Source organism: Ceratotherium simum, chromosome 6 (genome assembly GCF_057802395.1).
Source record: "Ceratotherium simum simum isolate JZ-2026a chromosome 6, ASM5780239v1, whole genome shotgun sequence".
Classification (NCBI taxonomy): domain Eukaryota; kingdom Metazoa; phylum Chordata; class Mammalia; order Perissodactyla; family Rhinocerotidae; genus Ceratotherium; species Ceratotherium simum.
The window spans coordinates 51,266,561-51,291,543 of NC_141905.1; the positions used below are offsets into that span (position 1 = coordinate 51,266,561).

The 24,983-nt window shown below is 39.0% G+C and overlaps 1 long non-coding RNA gene across 2 annotated transcripts in view; it reads right to left on the reverse strand.

The window, feature by feature from the left end:
• Window positions 1-1,118: 1,118 nt before the first annotated feature.
• Window positions 1,119-24,983, reverse strand: part of LOC147916866 (uncharacterized) — a 35,359-nt gene continuing 11,494 nt past the window's right edge. Inside the window, exons 2-3 of one of the 2 annotated variants that reach the window (XR_015552496.1) lie at window positions 17,510-17,612; window positions 1,119-1,741 (exon numbers count right to left, since the gene is read on the reverse strand). This is a non-coding gene — a long non-coding RNA (uncharacterized LOC147916866). Of the gene's footprint in view, window positions 1,742-8,887; window positions 10,693-17,509; window positions 17,613-24,983 lie in introns of those variants that run through there. The other variant, XR_015552497.1, reaches the window with a different exon arrangement.

Sequence of the window (24,983 nt, forward strand, 5' to 3'; positions counted from 1 at the left end):
CATCAGTACTTCATTCCTTTTCATAGCTGAATAATATTCTACTGCATGGGTATACATTTTATTTATCCATTCATCAGTTGACGGACATTTGGCTTATTTCCACTTTTGAGCTATTATGAATAATGCTGCTATGAACATTTATATATAAGTTTTTGTGTAGATGTATGTTTTCATTTCTCTTGGGTGTATATTGACTTTTTTTTTTTTTTTGGTGAGGAAGATTAGCCCTGAGCTAACATCTGTTGCCAATCCTCCTCTTTTTGCTGAGGAAGATTGGCCCTGGGCTAACATCCATGCCCATCTTCCTCTACTTTATATGTGGGATGCCTGCCACAGCATGGCTTGATAAGCAGTGAGTAGGTCCACACCTGGGATCCGAACCTGTGAACCCCCGGCCACCAACACGTGAACTTAACCACTATGCCACCAGGCCGTCCCCTATATTGACTTTTAAAGTATAAAAAGGCAAAGGGGCATGAGGGATAATTTTGGGGGCAATGGATATATTCTATATCGTGATTGGGTAGTGGTCACATATCTGTACATATTGGTCAAAACTCATTGAATTGTATACTTATATTGATTAATTGTATTTAAGTTATATCTCAGTAAAGCTGACCCCCAAAATAAAGGATGGAATAGTAGGGAGACAGATTTGGAGGCATATTAATATGTATAATGTTTTAATATTATATAATGCTTTTCTATATATCAATATTTTCACTGTCTCATTAAAACAAACAAAAATTATGATCATTCCAATAAGCCAGTGAGATAAGAAGGAAGGTATTATTGTGTCCATTTTAGATATGAGGAAAATAGACCTGCAGAGGTTGGTTAAGTGGTTTGCCTAATATCACAGAGCTGCTAAATAGCAGAGGCAGAATTTCTTCCACTGTTCACCTCCGCAGCTTTCAAATGCTTAATTAAAGTTGCTTACAAAACTTGAAGGAGAAAGAAGCTACACCCGTGTAGATTTCATATTTGGACACGGAATAAAGAAACTGCCCCACATGCTGGCTCTTCCAGAACCTAGAATAAAAATGAAAGTGATAACTTAAATCACAATAAGTAGAACAGGACCTCTGAACAGCAAGAAAATTTAAAAATATCCCACCTTTGATCACAATGCTCTTTTAAGTTGCTCTAACACTTGAGCTTTGATTTTATGGAGAATAGAATGTTCTATATCTCTTCCCGTGTTTAACAGTTTCTCTGGGACCTATGCTTATATGTGCTCGCATCCTTTGCCTGCGGTTCTCCTGCCCTGCTCAGTAAGGCCAAGGGCTGGCTCCTGCAGGCTGTCTCTCTCAGGCTCCAGCGTCAGTGATCTTCCAGCTGGCTTTAGTCAATGGCAGGCACTGGTGAGAGATTGACAGGGTCTTCATCTCCTTCCCTTGCTGCCTTGGGTGGCATCTTCAAAGCTGCTGTCCCTCTTCTGGGGTCTCCAGCACCTCTAGCACAGGACATGTCTGTCTTGATTCTGTCTTCTGCTGGGAGATCTTGACTCCTGGGCTCTGATTATACCACCTTCTCCCTGTGTCTTGCCCTGTGGTGACGGCTTTGTGCTGTTGCTAATGTCTGCATTGCCTCACTGCCCTCTGATTACCTTCTCTTCTTCTTCTTTCCTGCACCACAGTCGCTCTCTTCTGAACACCCAGGGTGGTTTCTCTTCTCCTGGTTGGACTGTGAATGATAGACGATCTGTGATGTTGACTCAGGATTGGACCTAGGACCACACCTGAAAACAGTTTTAAGGCTTTAATCACTTCACTTGGCATCTCTTTCTGGCCCACCCCTTAGGCACACTTAGATATGACATTCATTATTCCATTATGGATGGGTATATTTATGTCAGAAATACAACCCTTAGAAAACTAAAATTTATTTTTCAAATCAGCTGTTTTGCGATCATCTAATAGCTAAACTAATGTGTTTAATAAGTCTGGAATCTCTGGATAAACACTTAGCTTCCCATTGGTCATATAACATTTTGCATGTTAAATTAGTGTCACATTGTGATTTATAAGAAATACATATTTAGTCATCAGATGGGGGCTTGAGGTTGAATCAATTGTCAATAGCCAATGACTTAGTTAATCAGGACTGTGTAATGAAACCTCCATAAAAACCCAAAGGGACAGCTCATCAGTCCTTTTTCAAACAGCTTCCGTGTTGGGGAACCAGAACGCATCCACATGCCACCGTGCTGGGCTCCAAGCTCCACGAGGACAGAAGCTCGTTTGTTCAGGACCTCACCCCATATATCTCTTCATCGCACTGTTGATGTATATCCTTTAATATCCTTTGTAATAAATTGGTAATCTAGTGAGTAAACAGGTTTTCTTGAGTTCTGTGAGCTGTTCTAGCAAATTAAGTGAACTCGAGGAGGGGGTTTTGGGAACCTCTGACTTATAGCCAGTTGGTCAGAAGTAAGGGAACAACCTGGACTTGCAATTAGCATCCTGAGTTGGAGGGGGGTTGTTGGAACTTCCAGTTTGTAGTCAGTTGGTCAGAAGCACAGGTAATAACCTGGGTTTGTGACTGGCATCTGAAGTGGAGGGCGGTCTTGTGGGACTGAGCCCTTTACCTGTGGAATCTGATTCTACCTCTGGGTAGATAGTGTCAGAACTGAGTTGAATTCTTGGACACCCTGCTGCTGTCCAAGAACTGTGTGTTGGTGTGGGGAAGCCTCCACACACACATACCCACACACACATACACTTTGGAATTGAGTCCAGAAACCCTTTGCAATTAGTATAGTGGAGATTTTATTAGTCAGCGTACTTAACACTAGTTTCTGTAATAAATAATTCCAAAATCAGTGGCTAATACAATAAAAGTTTATTTGTTGTTCACAAAGAGTTCATTGTGGTCAGCTGGAGGTTTCTGCTCCGTGCAGTCAGTTAGGAACCTAGTGTTGCCCTAGATGTTGACATCTGGCTAGCAGATGAGGGACAACAGAGAGCACAGAGGATTGTGGGGGATGTTTTAGGGACTAGAACTGGAAGCATCATACACCAACTTTGTCCACATTTCACTGGCCAGAACCCAATCACATGGTCCCTACCTAACTGCAGGAGAGGCTGAGAAATGTAGTTTAACTTAATGCCTAGGAGGAAATACAAATGACCTTGGAAAACGCATAGTCAGTCTCTGCCACTATTTGCCCTTCTGGTCAATAAATTTCCATTTCACTTTCCCTCCTATATATAAAATAAACTCCTCCCCACCCTTGCCCCCCAGAACATTATCCAAAGTCACTGAATCCAGCTAAAAGCCCTGGGTGATGCTCAGTCATCTCCATCTGGTTCACAAGGGGTTCTTTTCGGTTGAGTAATTTATAAACCCAAAAGAAGAGCCATCTGCCCTCTGCTCCTTTCTCATCCCCAAATATAAAATGGCAACCAGAAACAATAACTTCAGTGTCCCATTTGGAAAGGGAAGAAATGAAAGACACAAAGCCGACACTGGTCCAAAGCAGTAGGGCAGGCATTGTGACGTCTCCCTGACCAAGTAGCATTGGGAAATGTCTTTGATTGGACTGTTTCTCCTCCATGACAGGAATTATTTTGTCCCTATTTCTCTGTGACCCCTGGTTCCACTCTCTGGGAATTCTCTTCATTGTTCATTATCCTCCATGGCAGTATCTGAAGTAGGTGATGGGTGTAAGCTATCTCTGGGACTACGCAAATTTTGGAGTCTGCTCCCTTCTCATGGAAAGCTGGGAGTCCAAGGCTGCTTGTTGTTTTGTGCCTTGACTAGTTTCTGTGCCAGACTTTTGTTTTGTTTGGAAATACAATTTCCTCAGAAACTTAACAGTTCTCATTGATTTCCTTCTGGACAGTTCCCATGACACAAACTATACCCCAAATACTTTCCTAGACATAGTTCTCAATACACTTTATGTCTCTTTTTCCTTATCCTCATGTCTCTCAACTTAACAGCAGCCACGTTGATGCTGTCAGGATTGAGTGGGAAAGCCACAACTTTAATGTGATCTTCACCAAAACATGGTTACCTAGCAGGCCTTTGTTGCTCACAATTTTCTCAATCTTATTTCCTACTATTTGGGGTCTAGAAGTAGTCCACTTCAAGACCTCAAATTTATGTAGTTTTCCTATTTTCTTTCATTTCTTCCTACAAACTGCCAAAACTTGCCAGCCAACAGTGGCCAATACACACTAACAGTTTGGTTCTTTCCAACTGCTTCTCTTGGAACTGACAGATCAGTAAGCATATGGCCTGCCTCTTAAATTATTACAAGTGAGAATTTTTGCCAAGTGTTTTGCCATTGCATAGCATGGATTGCCACCTTTTCTGCCTCTGGAATCAGTTTCCTTTCTTCCCATAACTGGCATGCTAAGCCAGTGACATTTACTTTAGTTTTTTTTAAGGAGCACTGCACTTCAAAGTCCCATTTGTGGTTTTTGTCATAGTATTAATGCTAGTTGAATAAAAACTTCAAATCTCAGTGGCTTAACACAACAAACACAATAACACAACAAAGTTCATTTCTCACTCTGCAGTCCAGTGTGTGGGGGAGTGAGGGCAGAGAGGGAACTCTGCTCTGCGCAGTCAAGCAGGGCCTAAGCTAACAGAGGCTCCACCATCTTCACTGCATGAGTTTCAAATTTGCCCTGAGCATAGATATCCCCTACTTGCTCTGGGTTCAGCTTTCATCTATTAACTTGGGAGTATCCCTAGGGACCTCTCCTACCTTTCTTGAGATGAGAAATACTTCACGGAGTGTGTCCTACCTGAGATCTAGTTGTTGTGGAGTACGAGGGTCCACTGTAGCTCCCAGTTACAAGATACTGAAAGCAGAATTCCCTCACCCAATAAAGTGAATTGTAAACAACTAATTTAAGTCCTTTCTGCTTACAATATCTGCAATTGTCTCTATTTCCTGACCCCTGACTGACACAAATGGCAAGTGACATGAGTCACTTAAAAGTTGGGTTGTATCAGGCAAATACCTTAACTGCTCTAAGACTCAGTTTCTTGATTTCTAAGGTGAGGAAAATCACAATTACCTTCCCTAACTGTGAGGTATAGGAGGTAACAATAAAAATAAATCGTTGTGGTACAGGACAGAACCTCTGTGAACTGTGAAAATATTTATTGGGTGTTTTCTGTCTGCCAAACACTATTTTAAGCATTTAATGACATTATTTAATTTAATTCTCATTAACAGCGTTATGAGGTAAGTTCTATTGTTATCCACATTTTACAAATGAGAAAATTAAGAGTTTAAATTGTAAGTTGTGTAAGTCACGGCTAGTAAGTGGCAGAGCCAAAACTGGAACCCACATCAGTCTCACTCACAGATTTGCTGTATTATACAGGACTCTTGGTTACAGTAATAGAAACCTAACTCAAAATGACTGAAGTTTAAAAAGGGAATTTATTTGCTTATGGGACTGAAAAGTTTAGGGATAAGTTAGCTTCAGACATGGCTAGATCCAAGTGTTCAAACAATATTTTCAGGAATCTGCCTTTTTCTCTCAACTCTTACTTTTGTGTGGGCTTCATTCTCAGGTAGGACCCTCAAACGTTTCAGAAAAAGCTTTGGGATCAGCTCTGATTGGTCCTGTTGGGTCATCCTCTTCCTTTAACTGATCCATGTAGCCAGCGGAATTCAGGCTCTCCTTACCAGGATTATGTCACATGCTCAATCCTACAGCTAGAGGCCAGGGTCAACTCCATCTGAAGTTGCATTGAGAGATACAAGATGTGGCTCCCCTCAAATAAACCATCAGAATGGGGGAAAAGAGATACTGGAAAGTCAAACCAATAAATGTTTATTACACAAGGATGCGTAATTAAAGAATGATGGGACAACAACCAGCTAAAACAGGGCCAAGGCATCATTTCCCACTTTCCCATAAGAATATTTCCCTTTACCTATCTGGCCCTCATCATGAAACTATCAGGGGATAGATAGACTTAGGGAATTTATCTTGATTTCCTGCCTTGAAAAGATTATGTACCTTCCCTCCACGAAAGTTTGCCAAATGGAATAGTCTTCCTGTTCCCACCTCCAAACTTCTCTAGGAGTTATATTTAGTAACTCCCACACACAGCGTCATGGACACAGTAACCGTCAAATAAAGAAGAGGAGAGTAGAAAAAGGAGTGGCAGGTGAGAAACAGGGAAAGGTGATGATAGCAACCCAACTGAGGGACACATGGGGCTCCCAAAAAACCTCATTACTTTATTTTACATTTTTTTCCTTCTGTTATTTATTAAATTGCTCCCAAGGACAGGGAAATCTTGGGCATTACTTTTACCACAAAGCAGATGTCACAAGGGCCGAGCAGGTTACATAAATGAGTTGACTGGGAACTAGGATGAATCCAGGTAGTGCATGCTCTTTCTAAAGTGAGCTGTGGCTATTCAACTTCAACTAATTATTGTCACGTGGAAATGCAGGCTCAGGGTTGCCAGATCTGATTTTTCAAGAGAAGCCAGAAATCCAGATTCTTATGTGAAATCCTGCAATGTTTAAATGTTTATGTGGTAGTCAGTCTGTGAGATGGCCTCCAATGATCCTCTCCCCATGGTATTCGTGTCCTTGTGTAGTCACCTACACAAGGTGTGTCACTACATCAGGATTGGTCCGGGTGACCAATAAAATATGGCAGAATTGATATGTGACCCACTGCCAAGGCAAGGTCATAAAAGATATGAAAGACTGTCTCACTTTGTCTGGGATCACTCACTCTGGGGGAAGCCAGCCACCCTGAAATGAGGACACTCAAGCAGCCTGTGAAGAGGCTCATGCCAACCTACAAAAACTGACACCAGTTTAAGAAGCAAAGTGTTTATTTGGGATCAAAGAACTGCAATTTGGGAAACAAACTGCAGCAAGCTACAGGTGAGTCTGAAGAGACAGTGGGAAAGTCAGCTTTAAGTTTTAGGAGGAAATTAAGGAGGGTTGTCTTGAACAGAAGTTCACTGGAGAAAAACAAGAGTTTGAGGTGGTTTCTCACTGGCTGCAAGCAGTAGTTAGTGCGTTGTTGTTGGAGCAGGGAGGGATCTTCCTTCTTTTTAACAGCAGGAGATTAAAGTTCCAGGTGATTAGTATCCTCCTCTGTCAAAATAATTCTTATCTTCCTTCCCCCTGCTTGTTATGCAGGCTGCAGTGAGTGGTATATGCAGGAGAGCTTTTCCTTCAGAGCTTCTTGACTCCATTTTAAGTAAGGTTTCCTTTATTTATTTTCATACCCACATGGGGAGTAACTGAGATCTCCCACCAATAGCCAGCACCACCTTGCCAACCCTTTGAGGGAGCCATGTTGAAAGTGAATCATCCATTGTCAGTCAAGCCTTCAGATGATGCAGCCTCAGCCAACATCACACCTGCAACCTCACAGGAGACCCTGAGCCAGAACCACCCAGCTAAGACACTGAGATAATAGCTTTTTATTGTTGTTTTAAGCCACTAAGTTTTTTGTCTTTTGTTGCTCAGCAATAGGTAACCAATAATGGTCATAACTAATTTTTAAAAACTTAAACATTGTGTAAGTAAAAAAAATTTTCTTGGGCTGAATTCAGGCTGCTAGTTTATAATATCTATAGAGAGAAAAGCAAGATACAGTAGGCTCCCATTTTCTGATTCTTGCTTGCTTTAAATTAAATTTTTCAAGTATAATAAATCCAAGAGGAAAAATGATTTAATAAACTGAATTATTTTTTCCAGATTTAGTTAGACTTGTGTTCAAATATGATCCCACCACTTACTGGTTATGAGAGCTTGGAAAATTTTCTTAACTTCTTTTGGCTGCAATTTCCTCATTTGTAAAAGGAGAATAACAATAGAAGTACTTCTCAGGAAAAGTTGTAAAATATTTTGAAATGAGAATAAGAAAAAATTAGTAGGTGTCGTATCTAGTTTACTCACCCAGATTTATAAGGCATTTCATTGTCTTTGATCTATTTTACAACTCCATAAATTGTAGAAAACAGAGTAATGCAAATGATTCTTGTCCATGCAAATTGTGTCAGAAATGCAAATTGTGTCTAGTGGTAGGCAATGGATTATTGTGCTGTGGCTATAGATCAGTTTTGCACCTATAAAGTTAGTTCATTTTAGCATTCCTGATAAGTTAATGCATTTGTCTGCTCTTTGGATTTTCATTTGAACTGGTTGTAACATCTTACTTATTACCTCATTAATTGATATGTTAAATAAAATCATAGACGTTCATTTTATATTTGTAGGTGAATCATGATTCAATTAAAAAAATTTATCTTTCAACAGACTTCAGAGTGTTCTTATGATGAATAAAATAATCAATGCAGGTAAAAAAAAAACCATTAGCATAGTGCCTGGCACATAGTGTTTAATAATATGAGCTCATTTTATAATGATAAGGAAAAGGGTAGTGAAGAAGTAATGGTGGAGGCCACCAATTTAGGCGAGACAAAGGTCCACTGGTCTACTTATTCTCCCCATTCCCATTCTCTGAAAAAGAATACTCAGATCTCTGAGCTTTAAAAACAGCTTTACAAATCAACAAAACAGCAGTCAAAATTCTAACATAATAATTACACAACAAGATCTCAGAAAAATTATCTAACCTCTCCCATCCCAATGAGAACGGTAATACTTACTTCAACAGTTATTCTGAAGGCTTGCTAAAGGAACATACATGAAATGGGGATACTGTGAACGAGCTAGAAAGGTTGTTGATCTGCAAACAGATTTAGAAAGCATGTGCCTGAGTGTTCTTTCAAATTCTGTGCCTCCTGGCAGGTAACTGAAATGCCTCCAGTGGGCCAGGTATAAGAAACAGATAGCTCTATCCATCTATTTTCATTTTAGATAGAGATCAAATATTTGATAGAGATAAAATATTTTTTATTATCCAACAAACCTGATGATAGTTGGAAACAGATCCTCCGGCTCAGGGTCAGAGAAGCAGTATGGAATGGGATGGTGTAGTGGAGCGGGGCAGCTCCAGTTAACTGTTGCCACCCAGGAATTCAGAGTTTTATAAGAGCAGCAAGAAATCTCAACTATTATGTAATATTTATTAGATCAAGTAATTTATTAAGCATCCATGCCAGCCAATCAAAACACATCTATCACCCTTTTGTGACCTCTGACTTAGGCCATGATGTTTTGGGTGTGCTCTTCGGGTGGCAACTACTTGTTGGTGACACTCATCACAAGTTGCTTATCACCGTTTGAAGCCTTTTTTATTGGCAGGAGTAGAAGATGATAGAGAACTGCTGGTCATTTTTGCTGATCAGACTGGAGTTGTCAGTAGTCAACAAAGAGAACATGTAATATTTTTAGCTTTGCCATCAAAGACATGGACACTTTGTGTTGCCCATCACACTTTGCTTTGTGCATCACGATGTGTAAACGTGGGAGAAAGGGTTCTACATCTATTCACCCTTTTAGGAAGCTTTGTACTATAGCAGAAAATAGATGACTTTGGAGTCATACCGACATAGATTTGAATCCCAGCTGCATTGCCTCAGAGCTAACTGACCATGGATAATTTGCTTCATGTCTCTGCACCTCAGTTTCCTCACTTATAAAAAGAAAGTAAGAGCTGCACAAGGAACCAGCCTCCTTCTATCTTCCTGCTCTGCCATCTTTAGTGTGTGGCTTTCAGCCCTTAGGTTACAAGGTGGCTGCTGCATCTACAAGCATTGCTTCTGAGTTCCAGGCAGACATGGCATATGTCTGGTGAGTATGTCTCTTTTATCAAAATTCAATAGCTGTTCTAGAAGTCATACTTAGCAGATTTTTGCTTATTGGCCATATTAGCCACCCTTGGTTGCAAGGGAGCTAGGAAAATAAAGACTTTTTTTAGCTGGGCACACTTCCATTTACTCATACAGCAGAATTCTACTACTGTGAATGGGAGATTGGCTACTGGGTAAAAAAAAAACCCAGTAGTATCTGCTGAAGTGCTCAGTAATCCTAGATATTATGTTTATATTAATTTTTATCTCAGCTAATCTCTCTCCTTTGTCATGATATCCAAAATGCTGGGCATATGGGGGGTGTGTGTGTGTGTGTTCAGTCTGGTTTCTTGCCATTAAACTGGTATATCAGAAGTATATTCTTCCCTGGTAGATTTCATAAAAGGCTAAAAATTAAAAAAAAAAAAGAAAAAAGAAAAAAGAAAGGATATTTTTTACATAAGTAACTATACCAAGAAAGTACTTCTGGGTTTTCATTCTGCTGAAGATTGCTGCAATAAAATAACCATTATCAATAGAAGCTAAAATTTACTGAGCATCTACTGTGTGCCAGACACTGTGCAAAGTTCTTTATATTCATTATAATCACCATAAAAACTCTGTAAGGTAGACTCCACCATCCTGCTTCACCAGTAAGTGAAATGATGCTCAGAGAAGTTAATTTGCTTAAGATCACACAGCTAATACAAAGTGGAGCCAATATTTGAATTTGAATCTGTCTGATTGCAAAATTCCTCCTCTTAGTCACCAGATTATACTGTCAGATTGTGAGACGTTTCTCACCTGCTTCTGGGGACTGTTTCCAAACTTTATTCAAAAGCTCAAATCTTGGCCTCATCATTTGGCCAATGCTACAGTAACAATTGTTGTAGGTAAGAATCATCAACGGATGGTAAAATTAGCAGGACAAAGTTTGATGAGAAAGAGGATATATGCATATTTTCAAAGTATCTTCACACAAGGTACCTACAAATTATAAAGAGAATAAGAGTAACTTTACAACAGAGAAACAAGGCACACACCACCATAACCAAGTAATGAAAGTTAACAACACTAGTAATGAGATATATCAACATCACGTGACTCCTGACATGATGCACTGAGAAGGGCACAGCATCACTTCCGTGGTATTCTTGCCAAAAATGCATAATCTGAATTTAATTATATAATGACATCAGACACACTCAAGTTGAAGGACATTCTACAAAATAACCGGCCAGTATTCTCTAAAAGTTTCAGTGTTATGAAAGACAAAGAAAAATTGAGAAACTATCTTAGGTTGAAGGAGACTAAGAAAATATGACAACTAAATACAATATGTGATCTTGGATTGGATACAGGACCATAAAAAAATTAGTGTGACAATTAGTGAAATTTGAGTAAAATCTGTGTATTAGTTAATCGTATGGTATCAAAGTTAATTTTCTGATTTTCATAATGTACTATCATATGTAAGTTGTGAACATTTGGGAAGCTGGGTGAAGGATATATGAGAACTGATTTTTGGTTTTTGGTGACAATTTTTTTTTCCACAACTTTTTTGTAAGTCTGAAATTATTTTAAAATTAAAAATTAAAAAAAAAACCTTATCTCCCCAGTTTACTTGTTAAAGGTGCTTACTTATTAAAATTATGTCTGAACTAAAAGTAAATGGACTGTAAGTACATCTCCACCAGCTTTCTCACCTGTTCTGCATCCTGTGTTCTGTCTCTCTAACAGGCTGCCACTTTCCTTTGTCCAGATGGTGTCGTGCTCAACGGTGCCAGATCTAAGAGAGAGCTATTTACACCCTAGATAGCATATACTTGTATATTCATTATGAGAATTTTCTGGCAAATCAAAGAAAAATGTTTTGTGCTAACAAAATCGATGTATTATGACAGTTTACCATCATGTGGAAGTAAAGTGTCTTGGGAAGGGCATTTTTTCCTAATTCACATAAAAGGACAGTATGGGCTAGTAGTAGCCCTGTACTCCATTTCCTCCAAAGGCACCACCAAGATACAACGTCTCCTCCTCTAGAGTAGATCTAGTCACAGGCCATCTCCTGGCAGGAGGGAAAACCCCTTTCCTCATCCTTCCTTCAGCAACAGAATGGAAACTTTGTTTCAGATTTTAAAATGTCCTGAGGTGTGATGTCCCCAGGTTGGTTGTGGGAAGACTACATTGACCAGCCAATGTCTAAAGAGGAAATGCAACAGGGCCAGTTGTAAGATAGACAGGTGATTCCTAAACTTTTCCCCAAAGGTTCCTGAACAGCAGAGGAGAGTTATGTTAGGTAGGATGTTTTGGACTAAAAGTAACAGAAAACCCAGCTCAAACTAGCTTAAACAATGAAGAAGTTTATTAACAGGCAGTCCCAGAGCTCAGAAGGGCTCTAGGCCCAATACCATAAGGGCTCCACTCTATTTCTTTGATATTCACTTCATTCAGTCTTCCTTTGTGTCTCAATTTTGTCTCCAGACTAGGGCCCTCACTGTTAATAAATGGCTTATAGGAGCAAATGGGGACACATGTTTCTTTGTCCATATTCTACAGGAGAAAAAGAAAGCCTTTCACTCAGCTGTTTTACAGAAGCCTTTCTCTTCAATTTTATTGGGCCAACTTAGGTCACATGCCCACTCCTCTACCAATAACACTCCTCAAGGGAGAGCTGTATTCTGAAGGACTGAAGTCTGAGTTCCTAAACCATTCAAAGGCAAGGTAGTGGGATTGCCATGAGTGGTTTAGAGTAATCAAGATATACTCCCAAAGCTGGGGACGAGGTTAAATTTCTTTGAGTCATGGGTCTTCTGAAGGAAGAGCGGACATGCTTATATATATATATATATATAAAAAGGAATATTATTCAGCCTTAAAAAGGAAGGAAATCCTGTCACAAGCTACAACATGGATGAACCTTGAGGACATTATGCTTAGTGAAATATGCTAGTCACCAAAAGACAAATATTGTATGATTCTATTTACATGAAGCACCTAAAGCAGTCAAATTCATAGAAAAAGAAAGCAGAATGGTGGTTACCAGGGAATAGGGGGAGGGGGAAAAGGAGAGTTGTTGTTTAACGAGTATAGAGTTTCAGATTTGTAAGATAAAAAAGTTCTGAAGATCTTTTTCATGACAATGTAAATATACTTAATACTATTGTACACTTAAAAATGGTTAAGATGGTAATTTTTATGCTATGTTTTTGTAATCACAATACAATTTTTTTCTATTTTGGAAAAAAGCGCCCCTTCATAAATCCATTTTTAAACAAAAGATCTATTTCCAATAACAAAAGAAAAAATTCAGAAAAGGAATAAAACTCACTTCAAATAATACAAAAAGAAAGGAAAATAATGCCAACATGTTCAACAATAAAGGGCTCTTTTCTTATTTTATTACATAAAATATAAGCAAGGATGCACATGCTTAAAATGGAGCATGGGAGCAGACACAGAGTCCTATAAATTCTTCAATAAAAGCAAAGCAAGGTTTGGTTTGGTTTATTTTCTGATTATTCATGCAGACACTGCTTACTCATGTATACATCCAGAATATGTAATATTAAGTACCACAAAATACCATCACATAGCTCTACCAATGCAGGTTACATCTATATTTCACAAATATGTCAACAACATCATTTTCTCTTCAACCACGTTTAATTTTTAAAATCTCTTTCCTGCTTTATCTTAAAAATTCATATACATTTCTAGTTCTATGTTATATGTCTGGGTTGGTTTTATTTTAGCATGAATCTCCTCTTCCAATTTTGTGGAAAATTGATTACTCTAAGAAGATATTTATCCTGTGGCATCCAGAAACCTCTGGCACTCAGCCATGTACACCAATGCCAGTTGGAGAGGCAAGGTATGGAATCCAGAGAAATGGATTTTCTGGAAGACAATCCCTCTGTGTCCAATAATAGGCAACTAGTTAAGTGAATTGTAATGCAGCCACATGATAGACTATTAGAGAGCCATTAGAAAGCCTTATGAAGAGTATATTTTTTAAATGCGGGAAATGCTTATTTTATAAGTAAAAAAGAAAAAAAGAGCATGCAATGTTGACCATTACTACAAAAGAAAGAGGTAACAGAAACAATAGTGAGAATTTGAAGCATAGAGAAACAAAAACACCCCAAAAGAAATCAATTAAAATGTTAACAGTGGTAGTCTTTGGGTGGTGGATCTTCAGGAGAGTTTTTCTTTGCACTTTCAATTTTCTTGGATTTTTTTTTCATAATTTATGTGACATATCTAAAATGTTTAGTAAGGGAAAAGTGAACTGGAGTAAACACAAAGATTGTGGGTACAAGGGTCTCCCTTATGAAAACCTGAACCTTATAACTACTATTTTAGATGTTCTGAGGACTCATGCCACCTCCCCCATCACTGCTTTTTAAATTTTTCATGTGTTTTTGATAGTTGAGGTCAATATAAAAATACTACTCTAAACATAAACATAAAGATAGATCCAAAATTAAGTGGCTAAGTTTTCTCAGTGATTTAACTCCTTAGCCATTTAAAATTTTATTTCTGAGTAATAACAAAAAATTCCTATTAACATTGCAAGCAAATTAATTTAGAACAAAATGAAATTCTTGGTTGTTTGAAGCATGATTAAAATAAAAAGTCTTCCACCTAGAAATATGAAATTATTGTTCCAAGGGATATAATTAAAAAACCTGAAAGCACATCTATAAGTAAAAAAGCATTTCATTTTACCTCTTCCTTATATAATGCATGCATTACAATTTGAGAAGGTGCCTGGGTTTGTTCTATTAAACGCTCTTTAATAGTGTTGTCATTCTGTTTCTGGCAAGCACAGCTCTACATAAGCATAAATCATGTGGAAATTCCAAGATTAGAGTAATTTAGATTCTGTCCTTGGGACAGTGTTTATCTAGTGTAAGATGATGAATGTCCCTGTGTAGGTGAGAGAGTTCTGGGTTTGAATTGCAAACTCTGTTAAGACTCAAGTCCTTGGATCTCATCTATCTGCTATCTCCATGAGTGGGCACAGGGCAGCCCTCAGCTGGAATGTGCAGCTGCTGCTCTCCCTGCCCAGGAGCACCTGCCCTGCAACAACCGAAGCATGATCTTCACATGCGTGTTCTGTTTAGGTGGTGCGCGTAACTGGGACAGTGTCTTTGAATCCTGACTCTGCCTCTTACTATTGTGGGGCTTTGGATCAATTGGTTACTTAATTTTTGTAGCAGGAACATTTTTTGAGAATCAGTTTTTCATATTTTCCATACCCTGTGCTCACCACTCCCTTTCTAAGAAGATTCTTGGTATTTTCCTGCCTCAGGGTTTTTTTGCACAAGGAAAGCAGACATTTCTATGGAGCAACTTTTATCTTATAAAAGTTCAAACTCTGCTAGATTCTGCTAGGTGTTCCTAGGGGAGGAGAAAGGGAGACTCTTTGAGGGCAACAAGAAGGAAGAGACAAGTACCGCTCTGTCACTAAAAAGGGGATGTCTGGAGGTGACAGAAATCCTGAGATCTGAGTACCCTCAGTGCAGTGGCCAGAGGAAGAAGCGAGTACTCAGAGAGGATGGCTGTGCAGTAAGGTGGGCCGTGAGATACTGAATCCTGGGACTGGGACCCCAACCTCTCAAAGATCCTTGACACCACAGGTCACACAGAAACCTGGAGGGCCCAATCCAGAGGAAACATTTCTTTTGTGGGCCTCTAGAAGATACTCATGAGCATAGAAGAGAGATGACAGGACAGGCCCTCTCCACGCTTTAGCACATTGAGCAAGACCCAGGATCCTGAGTCAAGTCCTGGGAGCGAAGCCCCCAAATGGCTGATGTCATTTCTTGCCATTCTAGTGAGATCATAGCAAGAGTTGGTTTTAATTAAATTTAAGAAAATAAAATAACTGGACATTCCTTACACATTCGAATTTGAATTTGTGCACATTCCTGCCATGTCTCTCTGAGCCTCTATTTCTTCATTACATCCTAGAGATCAAAACGCTTGCCTCATAGAGTCATTGTGAGGGTTAAGCGAGGTTAACATGTGAGGCCTGGGAGAGGGCTTAGGCATATTTACTAGGTGCTCTGTTGCTGTTGATTTTCTTACTTTTTTTTTTTTACTTCTTTCTCTCCAAGATGGGACTGCCAGAATGAATGGCAGAAGCTGGTATCAGGACCTATGGAAGGCCTTGGCCTGGGAAGATTGAGGGGCAATGTTTTTAATAGTAATAAGAATGATAGCTACCATTTATTAAGAATCTATTATAGCCCAGACACTCCCAGAGTATAAATCATGTCAGTGGTTTTAAACTGTTCTGCAGCGTTCTAAGATTCCATGGAAGGTCTCAGGAGCTGCAGCAGAGAACAAAAGGGAGACCAACGAGTTCACATTCTGGGCTGCTTCCTCTGCTTCAACTAGATTGGTTTTACTTTTACCTGTTTAATATATTGACCTTCTACATAAGATTTCGTTTGAAAAGTAGTATGTTTGTTAAAAATGTTTGAAAACTTCTATTGCAATATTGGATCAACAGGGCAGTATAAACAAACATGTTCATCCAGCTTTCCTCCCCTAATCTAAACCCTAAAGCTAACTGAAAGGACACACATATGTAAATAGATATATAGATATTTGAAGATCATGCTGACTTACAAGATGAATTGCTCTAAATGGACCAACAATTCTGGGGGACCTGCTGAAAGACAGAAAGTAGAATTGGAATAACACTGAAGGAGGGAACTACTGCCCAACATTAGTGAAGAGGGCACCTGTATATTGTAAGACAGGCTTCGGTATTGCTCCAAGCTTGGGGGAAGCGAATATGCGGAGCAGGAGGCGGTCCCAAACCAACATCCAGTGTGACTTTCGTAACATTACAGTGGTAGGAACAATCAGGCAGTTCCTCCTCTCCTCCTTCCACCCTTGCTATGCAGCAAACAGCAAAGGCAATTCCAAGGAATGGGGCCACTTGGGCATTACAAGCAGGATAGTACTCAAGAGGTGTGTGGACTCCAAAAGAAAGCGGGAGTTCCTGTGTCCAGAAGACGAGCTACTGATCCACTCAGTCTGGTAGTGTGTCCCACCTCTGCCCTATAACCACAGGAAGTAGAAAACAATAAACAGAGGCGCACTCACAGACACACAGGCAGGCTAACAGGTAACTGAAAATGCAAGCATAAGACGCAAACATGAATCACCAAACATTGGAGGAAAACCGAAGAGGAGTTCCACAAGGAGAGAATGGAGGGAACGGAGGAGAGAAAATATTAAAGAAAAATACAATAGAATGAAATATCTCAATGTCAACGAAAGACATGCAACTTCCAATGAAACGGCCAGGAGTGCTGCTTAGAATGAATAGAAAAACAAATTTAAAAAACCCCAGGTCACACCTACACATTTGATGGTAACATTTCAGAAAACTAAGGATAGATGACACTTTTTTAGATAAAGAAATTAACAGCTAGTGTAAAGCATATTATTTGGGAGAGAAAGGAGAACACTATCTATCATTAGAATTTTGTAAAAATTACAGAAAAAGCCTGATATAACGAGAATAGGGTGCAAAAATTCAATTACATAAGGCCAGTTCCTAGGGTCACAATACAAAGTTTAGCGTCACCTGGTGGCTGGTTGTTCACTCTGGCTAAAATATCAGCGGGGCCGACTTTTACTCATGTGCCTGGCTGCGATTTCCAGGGCAGCAGAGAGACTCCAGGTATCTCCCAGTTAGTTCAGACCTGTTTCAGTGACAGACCCTATGAGACCAGATAATACTGAAGACACAGGACTCACCCTTCACATCCCCACTTACCAAGATAGAGTTGCTGCTGTTTCTCTTCCCGATGAGTCTATCGCTCCCTTCCACTTCAGGCCTCTCCTGCACAACTTTCGCTCACCTCGATCCAAGAACGGTGCTGAGTGGAGAATGGAAACCAATCGCCAGTCAGGTTATATGAGTTCGCACGATGGTGAGGGTTTACTACACTTTATTAGAGCAGCTAGCAGAGAGCTGGGGCATGAGCTAATGGGAAATAAGAGGGGCAGTTCTGATGGGGGAGCGGTGAGGACAACAGAGAAAGGCAGGCTGGTCTGGCAGAGGGGCTGCAGGATGTCTACCCAGGACCTGGCTGTAGCAAGTCCCAGAAGAAAAGAGGATAAGCTGAATGCAGTGTAGGAAATCGATTTTGTCAGATCAAACAGGATTGATATGGGAAAATGCTCCCAATATAGTGTTAACTAAAAATAATATGGCCAAAAAACACTTTGAGTATAGTTTGATCCCTGAGTGTGTGAGTTTTCTTTAAATCTGCTATAAGCCTGCTACTGTGAGGTGCTGAGGACAGGGTAGAGAACAGGAATGACTGCACAGGATTTCTTCTCTCATAGGGCTTACAGTTTAGCACAATAGGTAGCTTTGAAAGTAAACACATGGTAAAAGTGATTATCACTGGTCGTAAGATTAAGGGTGAGTTTATTTTCTTCTCTAGAAATCATTTTCCATGTTTTCTACAATAACTATGTATGCCTTTTATAATGAGAGAAAAGCAATAAATCTTCCATTTTAAAAGAACAAACACTACAAAGGAACCAAAACAAAGGAGACCAGGCTATAGAAAATCGATTTACGTTCATCAGGCTAACAATAGCTTTATTTATAAAACAGAATGCCAATTTTATTTATTCAGCTCTGTTCAAGGTGTTACAGTAGCAGCTGAGGTTAGACACAGGGTTAAGAATAAATCCTTAATCACAAGAAAGATTAAATTATTGTTTATGTGTAAATTATTGTTTACGGCAGAGGGAGTCAAGGGAATGCTTGGCAGACAGATAAGCAATTAATTATATTTCTTTGATGAATAAATTAAGGGCTAACTAGAGGTGTATGTATTTTATAAACATGCAATGTAGTTTGTTGTAGCATAACATTTTCTATCTTCCAATTTGGGAAATGCTTCAATCTCTTGGATGCAGATTTAGGAGGCACTCTAGTGCATATTATTATCAGCAGCACATTGCCAAAGCATCTCCTAGGGTGATAAAATTTGAAGAATTCTTATTATTACCTACGCTAAGCTGATTTATTAACTTCAATGTCAAAACGACCCTGTTCTACATTTTACTCTTAAGAGTAGGGGAATGGAATAATAATAACAGCAGTTACATTTAATGAGCATTTACTTTGTGCCAGGTATTTCACATTGATTACCTCATTGGATCTTCACAACAAATCTCTAAGGTAAGTACTACAGGTCCACAATCTCTTATCCAAAACCCTGGGGACCAGATGTGTTTTGGAAATGAGAATTTTTTGGAATTTAAAAAGAAATTTGGAATATGGTACATATACTATAGACTTTGTAACACTCCAAATGGGTGTGGAACACAATATTTCACAGAGAAATGTATGAAAATTCATACTAAGTGGAATAAAGACCATAAATAATAATTTATTTACATAAATAAATTGGCAAATTTATTGGCAAATAAAATTTGTTAGTAAATAAATTTATTGGTAAATGAATAGCAGGATAAATATAGACCATAAGCTCCTTCTTTCTTTTGTCGCTTATGATGCTTATGATAAAGCTTCTTATGTCTAAGGAAATATTTTAGTAAAATTTTTATACTGATGAAAACTAACCCATAATACATGCAGTAAATAGTCATCACTTCTGGTTGTTTGAAAATCTTGGAGAAAATGTTACACTGGTGTTAATGAAACCAGGTTGGAGTTGGACATCTGATGATGAGCCAGAAACAGGATCCTCAAGTGATGAAGAGGCATTACCACAAAGGGCCTTTTAAAGACTTTCCTCAGTGTCACTTGCCTCCTTAACACAGATTTCTGTCTACGCAGTTTCTCTTTAATTGAATAAATTGCCATGATCTGTTGCTCACTGATAAATGCACATCATTCAAGGCTAGCAATTAATCCGTCACACATTTTTACCATATGGTCTACGGAGACTTTTTCACTTGTGCTCATAATGTCATCGTCATTACTACTACTATCTTCATACTGATCTGTACTTAACACCATCTCAGCAATTTCCCCATTAGTCAGAGAATGCACAATGGGTGCATCATTATCAATGTTCAGCATTTCTTTAATGTCAGCTTCTTCCAACTTATTTACACCTTCGGCTGATAAACTTTTGGCATAAGCAATGAGTTTTGATATCATCTTCTTCTCATTAGAGTCTCTGAATCCTTCAAAATCTTCATCAGGCAGGTCATTTTCAAACATCACTATAGCCCAAAGTCTGTGCTTACCATTGGGTAATGCTGACTTATCAACATCATTCCAAGTATTAGCAACTGTGATGACGTCCTTAAGACTAAATTCTTTAAGGAAGTCTTGGATTTTCAGGCCTCTGTTAACTGAAGCAAGCATGCTGTTCAAAAAAAGTTCTTGTTCTTCTTAAGCATAGAATTCCTTGGTCATAGGCTGTATTATGGATGTTACATTGCGGGGAAAGTAAATGCTGAAAACATTACTTTTCACAAGAAGTTCAGAAGGGGGACGTGCAGAACAGTTGTCTACGAACAATAAAATTTTGCAATTGTGTTCCAGTCCAGCTCGCTTGCAATGAGCTCACACTGATGGCGCAAAGCACTTACTGAACCGATCGGAAAAGATTTCTCTTGTTATCGATGCTTTCTTGTTTGCATAATAATGCACAGGTAAATTGCGTACACCTTTTAAACACCTTGGTTATAGGCTTTTTCCAATCCTGCCAATTTTAACTTGTGTGTGCCTGCGGCATTAGCACATCTAAGAACAATCAACCTTTGCTTGGCATCCTTGGAATCTATTGGTGCCCTTTCATCAAGCATCGTTAAGGTTTTTCTAGGAATGGAGCACCAGTACAGAGCTGCTTCATCAGCATTGTAAATTTGTTTGGGCCTAAGATTTTCGTCAGATATTACCTTAGCAAATTCATCAATGTAATTTTCAGCCGTTTCATGACCAGCAGAAGCTTTTTCATCACAGATTTTAAGATAGTTGATACCATGATACTTTTTAAATTTCTGCAGCCAGCCTTCTGAATATTCACACTCACTTTCAATGTTCAATTCTTCATGGTATATTCTAGCTTGTTTCATGACTAACAAACCAGTCAGTGGAATGTCTTTACTTCGTTGTCGAATCCATTCAGTCAACACACAGTCAAGATCTTCATTTTTGGCCCTATGCGATGTTTTTCTATTTTCCGTTAGTTCTTGGTTATCACTGTCACTGTAAAAGTTTAACAACTTGTCTTTTTGTCTCTTTAAGTCACATATGGTGGTGGTTCCCACACCATATTCTTCAGTAAGACGTCTCACAAACCCACCACCATCAAGCTCCTGCAATAACTCCACTTTCTAAGCTACTGATGAAGACAAATGCTTCATTTTCTTGTTCTCACTATTACCCACAGGCATGTCTTTAACTGTTCCGGGCATTTTCACAGTGCACTTAACCCCCAACTCACAAAATGTCAGCCAATAGCAGAGGGTGTATCACGGATGGATATGAGTGCTGAGACATAACCGAAGCTTCGTGTTTGTCCACAGCAGGTTTTGTTGCCAAATAGTCCTGGTGCCAAACTTATAAAAACACTTTTTGGTTTCAGAGGGGTTTTTGCTTTTTTGTTTTTGTCCTGTTTTGGAATTGTGGAGTAGAGATTGTGGACCTGTATTAAAAATATCATTTTGGGGCCGGCCCGGTGGCGCAAGTGGTTAAGTGCGCGCGCTCCGCTGCGGTGGCCCAGGGTTCCCCGGGTCGGATCCCGGGCGCGCACTGACGCACTGCTTGGCAAGCCATGCTGTGGTGGCATCCCATATAAAGTGGAGGAAGATGGGCATGGATGTTAGCCCAGGGCCAGTCTTCCTCAGCAAAAAAAAGAGGAGGATTGGCATCAGATGTTAGCTCAGGGCTGATCTCCTCACACAAAAAAATATCATTTTAATGGTGAAAAGACTGAGGCTCAATTAGTAACTTGCCCAAGGTTATGCAGCTATTACTTATCTTTTCTGCTTCTATTCAGTCTCCTAAAATTTGGTCACTTTACCGGACCAAGAATTTTTTTTTTTTTTTTTGTTATTGTTTGCCAAGCTGATTTGAGTTGGAATACTTTTAGCAAAGGAACCTGATACTCTTGGCTACTTGACTGACACAGTCAGTAGTTGAGCCCCATGCCAGATAACGTGAAGATTGCCTTGGCAAGAAGAGGTTAAGATAGCTAAATTTATAGTCATTGAATATAGATGTTTCTTTTTGTACTATTGTTTGATACTTATCTGCCTAGTTACTTATTGCCCCACAATTAGAAGTCAGGAAAAATGAAAGAAAATAGCTCATTTTAGATATGTCCCAAACATCATTCCCACAAATTTCCCCTACATATGCACTCATTTGAAAGGTTTTGTTTGTTTTTTTAACCATTCCACAAATTGTACATCCCAACTGTGACTCAGAATTATCGTTAACCAAGTGAAGAATTAAAACCTATTTTAGACATTCTACTAAAATATTTCCCTCAACTTAGAATTTATTAGAATTTTGAATGACTTTTAAGCTTCTGTGGTTTGGACCCTATTTCATGTGTTATTTTATGAATTCTTTTTGGAGAATCAGCTTTTCTTCCTCGTTCTCATCATCCCCATATTTGTTTAGATCTTCATCAAACATCTAATACAAACAATTGTAAAAGACGGAAATCTGTTGATCCAGTCCCAAGTCTTTCTCTCTTTTCCCATTTGGTGCAAGAGCAGTCCTTAAGGCTGAGGGGTTTATAAAAATGAGTAAAGCACAGTGCCTGTAATCCCAGGAGAGCTTAAAATCTAGTATACAAACATGAAAAATGAATAAAATCCAACGAGGATTCTCTCCCTCAGGACGGGAACAGATCATATTTGTTAGGTGGGGCTAGATCCCTCTCATATTATTTTTCTACATTGGTCTCTCCTATTAGATTATAATAATAACTAACATTTATTGGGTACCTTCTGTACCCAAGAGACGCTGGCATTTAAGAAGCATCAGACTCAGAAAGGTCTGTTGACCTTGCCCAGTGTCACAAACTTCTAAGTGACCGAGCCCGGAATCCACCTGTCTGTTTGACTATAAAGAATTACTTATTTTTCCCCCTTACTTCAATATACTCTTTCCTTTGCCTTGAGCAAACATTTTGCATTCCCACCTCTCCCCTCACTATAGTCCATTCTCCTACTTTATAAAAGAAAGGCATACCCTCACTTACCTGGAATCTTCTTATGGTGTAATTGTCCCAAGGAGCAAAAATCTCCTGGTTGCCCAACAAAGTACAATTCAAATGATTGGTTTTGGGGAAGCCTCTTTGAATAATTAATCAAAGCACATAAAAACCTGCCTAACGCTTATCTTGCTGATACATATTTCTGTTAAGGGCAAAGTGCTGCTTTAGAACCAGGGTATTTTGGCCAGTATTTGGATATTCTGAATTAAATTAGAATGAGTCGTAGGGGTAGCTGTGCTTCTGCCCTTTTTGGACTACTACCAAAGAATGCAATGCTCTTGAGAGAGAGTTCTAGGATAGTAAAGCAAAGGCAGCTTAAAAAAAACTTTTTAAAGGAAAGCAATTCCTTTCAGCTATTTGAACAATACTCATCCTAACACTTGTCATTAGCTGGAAAGAAAAGCACCTCCAAATAGCCTATACAGTCCTGGTAGCGACGGTGAGGTTATTTTTTAATGTAGCTGGACTCTGTTTTAGGAATACCAACTTTTTAAAGATACATTGGTTAACATCCACAGATGACATTTTTATAAGATTTCTCACAGATTAGTTGTACATCATCCAATAGGAGAGTTAAAACCTATTTTATCAAATCAGATCATGAGTTATTTATTCTTTTTTTTAAAAAGATTTTATTTATTTACTTTTTTCCCCCCAAAGCCCCAGTAGATAGTTGCATGTCATAGCTGCACATCCTTCTAGTTGCTGTATGTGGGACGCAGCCTCAGCATGGCCAGAGAAGCAGTGCGTCGGTGCGCACCCGGGATCCGAACCGGGGCCGCCAGCAGCGGAGCATGTGCACTCAACCGCTAAGCCATGGGGCCAGCCCCGTGAGAGATTTATTCTGATTATAGTTCATCCCCACCTTATTTCATCTTCTGAATTATTTAATTTTTACTATCTCCTAATAACAACACATGAATTTGCTAGCTGCTGGACCACTTAGTTATTAGCTATGTGACAGAGATTGGATATGTGCTTACCAATTGGGTTTCTTCTTCCTGAGTGTGCAGGAAAACCCCCTTTCCCATTCTCCCTTACAGTTAGATTGGGGCCACATGTCTGGGTTCCTACCAAAGGAATATGAGCAGAAGTAATGCACACCACTTCCAGGCCTGGTTATAAACCCCCCTGGCACCGTTATTCAAGCTCTTTCTTTCCCTTTTGCTAGGGCTATGGAGGTCAATACTGCAGATTACCAGATGAAAAGAACCAAGCCACTGTTTTAAAGGCAGCTTCCCAGGAGAGTCACCATACATGAAATGAATGAGAAATAAAACAGTGTGGAGGGCTGGCCCCGTGACTTAGCGGTTAAGTGCACACGCTCCGCTGCTGTTGGCCCCGGTTCAGATCCCGGGCGTGCACGGTTGCACCGGTTCTCCGGCCATGCTGAGGCCGTGTCCCACATACAGCAACTAGAAGGATGTGCAGCTATGACATACAACTATCTACTGGGGCTTTGGGGGAAAAAAATAAATAAAAATAAATAAATAAAACAGTGTGGGGTTGTTTTTTACAGCAGCTAGCTTGAATTATTCTGATTAATATAAACAGTATATACCTTTATCTTTTATTAAACACGTAAGAAAAGTTTGGTTATGACGTCTAATGCAATTAATGACTTTATCCCTGATTTTTAAGCATGCTTTTTATTATATTCAGAAATTTAATATCAGAGTTCAAATCATACATGTGTACATTTCCTAAACAATATCATCTCATAGTTCTTGCTTCATAAATAACTTCTACTTTTAGCTGGATACCACGCTGCATTATTACAAATTAAGTAATGAAAAATGTATTACTTAGTTTTAATTAATTAATGTAAAATTAATTATATTAGAACTGTATCATTTTAATCTTGACTGCTTGTAGACATATATTATACAACAAGGATTCTTTAACATTTCTCAGTGTTTTTGATACTACTCCTTAAAACAAAATTAACACATTAACACATTTATTTGAACTAAAAAAAAAAATCAAACTTTTTGACAGAAAATGCCTTATTTGATTAGTTTG